We start from the raw sequence: 6,000 nt of genomic DNA, 5'->3' as shown, positions 1-6,000 counted from the left end.
TATCTAGCAAAATATGTAATATATTATGGCGTGTTAATGTACGATATAAAGTGGTTTAGGGGTGGGGTGGGGTGTAAAAATGGATTTAATACAAAAGCTGAATCCCTGCCTGCGACGAGAGAGGGTATTCAACGTCCACTCGACACAAACCAGGTCATTTCGGGACTAACACATGGTTCAATTTTATTTCAATAATTGGCTTTCGCGTAGGGTCTTTAGCAGTGTGAGGCAACCGGAGCTCCCTGAGAAAACCCACGAGGTTGGACAGGCGACCCTACCCCTTGTCACGTACAACCGTGGATTCGAAATCACACCATTTGACTCAATGACAGACCTTAGGATCTGAAGCGCGCGCGTTATACCATTAGACTACCCAACCCCAACAAGAGATGAATTGGACTTACTTGCTCGTTGCGATTTTAGTTCTATCTATATATTACAGATGCATTTCTGACTTCAAATGTTATATAAATTATTATTTAAACATTTATTTACATGACAAGTCCATAATCAACTTCTGGGCCAACGGGTGGCTGAGATATTGAATGGATTAACACATGTGCTTCATTTAATAATTTAACGTTAATGAACAATCGAGACCTTGTTTATTATCGTAAGAATGGTACTTGACAATCGAGACTATTTAGGCTAATTCTTGTCAAAACTTTAAAAATTCAATCTGCTTATTTTTATTATTTATTTTTAAATCATTATAGCAATGATAACAGGTATCCCGGTGTCCCAGGGGTGCTCCTGGGGCATCGCGAGCCATATGGACCCATCGGGAGGTCACGGCAGAACTGCGAAAAGTTTCAATGCTTGCATTGTCAGGAAAACAGGAGCTTTCCAGACCCACAAGGCAACTCCGGGGATGCTTCCCTGGAGCTTCCGCGAAATATTTGTTTCCCCGGGGCATGACCGAAGCATCAGGGGACCTTCCCCGCGGCATCGCGTAAGCATCGGCGACCTTTGAGTATATTTGAAGCAAAATATTTCACCGAAGCTTCATTGCGCCAGGGAAGCGTCTCCGGAGCTTCCCCGTGAATCTAGAAAGCTGCCGGCATGCCTCCCCGGGCAGTTTTCCAGACAAAACGTCGGTAACACATTGGAAAAAATTTCAATGCCAGCTCTGAAACTTTTCGCAGTTCTCCTGAGGCCTCACGATGACCCCGAAGCTTCCCCTCACGGGGATCATCAATTTCCATCGGTAGTATATCGGCGATGCAAAAAATGCCCAGTAGGACCTAGGCATAAATGCCGCCGATATGCCACGATGCAAGCGAACGAGATCTCCCGACATGAATATTCACCCGATGATGTTGATTATCGGCAAAGGTACCCCGGAGATTTCCCGATTATTGGGAGCCATTCCCGATGATTCACGACAATTGCTCGTGGGGGTGGGGGTGGGGGCATTCCCAGAAGTTTGTGACCATAGCCGAAGCATCAGTACACATTCACCAGACCACGACCGATGCTTCTGTCGGAGGAGAGGGGATGGGGGGGGGGGGTATGGATAGTGTCCAAACTTAAACATACATTATGCAAGGCCTGAAATGTTTTCTAAATTATTAATTAGACATTAATTAACTTATCGAGGCCATAATCAACTATCGATGGCATCGGATTTCTCCGATAATAAATAGATTAGAACAATTCAGCCATATTTTGATTTAAGCTAAAAATGGAGGAGCGAGACTTAGCTTCGAACAACCAGTGCGGTGGTTGAAATTATTGCACACGTCTCGTCAGACCTTCAAAGGCTAATATCTTCGCTCGCAATAGGGTAATTTGAATGAAATTTTCAAATTATTCATTTTACATTATCTTTTTTCGAACTATTATAGCAAGAATGACTAGCTCTTTATCTAAATATTACATAATGTATCTTTAATGTTCCAAACTCTAGAACTATAGCCAACTAATTCGATTAAATACGTGTACAAGAAATTAGAAAGAAGATCAATAACTTCTCGATTAATCATCTAATAGTAAATGCAGGAGGACAACGCCACACATAAACAATATTCACAAGACAAACCCACGGACAACACACATGATGTGCAGAAACATTTCAAGCAATAAACAACAAATCAAGTGAATGGATCCGGGGGCCAGTCATAAGCGTCCTCTGCGTTGTACAGTCCCGGACCTGTCGTGATCTGGCCTTTACTCAAAGTGGACACAAACTAAGTAATCGAAATAAATTTCGACAGACCTCTTCCTTCTTGTAGACCAAACATACACAAAAGTGTGTAATCGAACTTTTTAAACCTGTTCAAAAACAAAGGGACATTAGCTATTGGTGGGATATTCATTGGTTTGGTAAAATTAAGTTCCAATTCCACGTGATTTGGTTATTTATCTATATTAGGGATGTACAGAATAGATGGTATGTAAACCTCAAAAAGATTTGCAATGTATCGCTGAGATACATTGTTTGGATATTCTATATTACAAAATAACGTATGTGATAATGTCCCTTTAAGTATACATGTACTATGACGTCCAACCAAACGCGCACTGGCGTAAAAAAAAAACCAAAACATGTACCCCAATACCGTGTTCAATGCATTTTAAACGATTCGTCTGTAACCAAACGCAGTATTTCGTCACAGGGGTTATGCAAATACACTTTTAAAGTCATATATCATTCGTTAATGATACACATGGCCGTGAAAACTTGTTAACATTCCTCAAACTTATAATAACGCTTCAGAAAGTTGGTTAACAACATTTTTGGTGTCAAATATGCTCTCCTTCGTTAATTAAACAGAGATCCATTTGTGTCACACGTCGGCTGCAGTTCGTAGGCTTTCAATGAGCCTTGAAACAATTTGGCACAGACTTTATTCACATATAGCTTAACAAATAAACGTCATAATTAAAGTACTATTTTAACACGATCCCAGCGTTTGCCAAAATAAACCAAATGTTAAAAGTTTCATTAAGTAGAGTTTTATGACAATGTGTTGCATTTTAGATTACCATCGCAGATTCAGTAGGTTAGTTCCCAAACACTATCAAAATATCATATAGCAATAACTTTTACTGAAGCCAGCTTCAAAATGAAGGAAATATTTAGCAGAGAAAAGCAATGCAACACAAATAACGACTTCAGAATAAACTTTTCAATCTAGCTGCCTTTAATTAGAGGGGTGTTATAAGCGCAAACGGTATTATTTTGGCTAACCTAGCTATTGGGTGTTTCTGGTTAAAGTGTGGTGGCAGGTAGGACATACGGCACTATTAGCAGTTTGGTCCTACTGAGTTTCTTCTCAAAATTTCTGATCTATAACGTGAATTAACACATAGTCCTGATTTCAATATAGGCATATTTAGATTACCCTAAAGCTTTTAGTAGGTTAATTTCCAAAACCCACCATATTGATGTACTGCCATGGCTTTATTTATATGCATGACATTCGCACGATTTTTAGACGTGATTCAGAAAGCTCGTCAGCACGACCAAGGATCTGGGCCATGTTTCTCGAAATCTTAACTAAAGATAAAATCCAAATTTTAGTAGATACTTCAATTTTGATTGGCTAAGCACTAAAATCAATCTAATATTATCCAATCAAATTACTAAAATTTGGATTTTATCTTAGTTAAAATTTCATGAAACAGGCCCCAGGTTTTAATATTCAGCCACATCTGAGAGCTATAAAATAGTTTCTTCGAAAATAATTATAGTGTCGAAATATTCAAGAGTGCATTGTTATATATGATTCATTTGAGAGCAGTGGGATAAGTACTATGGTAAAATTAAAAGTTATTGACCGATTCGGCTGAAATTTGGTGTGAGGTCATGGCTAGTCCCCGTCTCTACGATCACAGGAACTGGTAGAGGTACGTTACTGAAATAGTACCCAAAGACGGATATATACCATTCATTGTTCTACGAGGGAAAATCTACCCGGACAGCGTTGTTTCCGCCTAATTTTAATCGTCGAATTTTCAGCTGGAAAATTCCGTGGAAATTACTCGGTCAAGAACAGGGTCGAACCAGCGCTACACTTGCTTAGCTCCCATGATCACAACAAAACCCTTATGCCCAATGCAGAGACGGAGTCAGGGTCTACCTTTAAACGAAAAGAATATATGTATAATTTTTTTAGAAAATTTTAATTGCACCTCTAGCGGCGCCACTGCAATGTAAGTTACAAATAACGGTTTCACAAATCGTGCTAAAATAGTGTCGACTAAAATAGTCACAACATGTATTTCATTCTTTACAATACCCTTTTTAAAAACACTTGCTCATTTCTAGAATATTGAGATAACGCACATATCTGTTCAATCTAAATTTCATAAAAAACACGTGTCCTGCCACAAAAATTTGTTTATTTTATTAATAGGCAGGTCAAGCGATTCAATATTGGCCAAACTTTGGCAAGTGGTAAACTGAAAATAATACTCACTTTTCCGTCTCGTAAGGGTTTAGCCAATTGCTCTCCGAAATGGATACATGTGTTAAAACATACCATTTCAATCTGGAACAAATTTGCCTGTGAAGAAAAACTGCGTATTTGATTTGACATTAAGATACATGGTATGTTTGGAAATACAGAAAATATGGCGAAGGTGAGCCTAGACGTCCGAAGTCTGTTATTTCTTCTTTTATTACATAAATACTAGAATAATAGCTGACAAACAGTAGATGTTCTACATATGGTTGCCATCTTCTAGAAAATGTTAGTCTCTTCAGAAATGCAACCCATTTCTACGATATTATACACCATTTTCACTTCGGGTTCCCCCTATGCACCGTTTTCACGTTAAGCATTTTTTTTAATGAGAAATTTGGCATTCAACGGCGCTGATGTTCCTGGGTAGAAGTCGTAATGACAAGGTGCTGTTGTAATTGTTTGTCATTTTACACTTTGACATTTGAATGTAGGTTTATATAAAGCCCCAAGTGATATTGTAATGAAACATGTAAATATCATCACTGGTACAACATGTATTTTCTTACGGCTATTTTACCAGTGATTAACCCACATAGACTATAAAATATACAATACGTGTATTTTGCACGTACAATTGTATCAGTTACCAAACACATCAGACAATTTAATTCTACGGTTCGGGTTAGATTTTTGTATAATATTTTCGACACAAAAAAGTAAGAGGGACAAGTTGACATGAAACGTATAAAATAAAATGGAAAACATACTTTATTCCTGTTTTAATTAACAAATAATATGTTATTACGTTAATTACACAAAAAACCAAACCACTTTAGACCCAGTGCAAAAGAGTAATTTAATACTTTTCAACCGTGTTCCGATTTTCTTTTAAATAAACAAAACAATAACTGCGCGTAGTGTAATAGTAGATCGTCTATGTATTAACACAAATGACCTCTTCATTTTCAACCAACCAGATTCCAAAATGAAATGGGGTTTAACGTCCTACTGTCCTGCTCCGAACTGGGCTAATGAAGACGGGCATACGCCATACAGTGTGCTATGAGGGAAATTTTGCCTCTTATATTGAATTCCAACTGTCAAGGGATCTTTTACGTGCATGACAATGTGTACACGGGACCTCGGTTTTTCGTCCCATCCGAACGACAAGACAGCTGTCCTTGTCGGGCCCTGACAAGGGAGATCAGATTCCATGCAAACACAGCATACACTGCTGTAAATGAAATTAAATGGGGTTTAATGTCCTACTGTTCTGCTCCGACTAGGCTAATGAAGACGGGCATACGCCATACAGTGTGCCATGAAGGAAATTTTGTCCGGACAGCGCACTACGGCCTACATCGAATTCGAACTGCCAAGGGATCTTTTACATGCACGACAATATGTAGTATAGCTGTATCTATACATTCAGGCCTGAATTAAGGGGGTGCTGACCGGGCTGCAGCCAGCAGGGATCCCAATGTCATGCCGCCAAATTAGTTCTAAAAAATATGTTGTGCCAAATAAGTCTATCAACTATACTGATATACAAAGTGCATTCGTGTGTGTCACGGACCACCACCAGAAT

The sequence above is a fragment of the Patella vulgata genome, chromosome 2 (genome assembly GCF_932274485.2).
Source record: "Patella vulgata chromosome 2, xgPatVulg1.2, whole genome shotgun sequence".
NCBI lineage: Eukaryota > Metazoa > Mollusca > Gastropoda > Patellidae > Patella > Patella vulgata.
The sequence above is the reverse complement of the archived record's forward strand: the minus strand, read 5'-3'. Positions refer to the sequence as shown.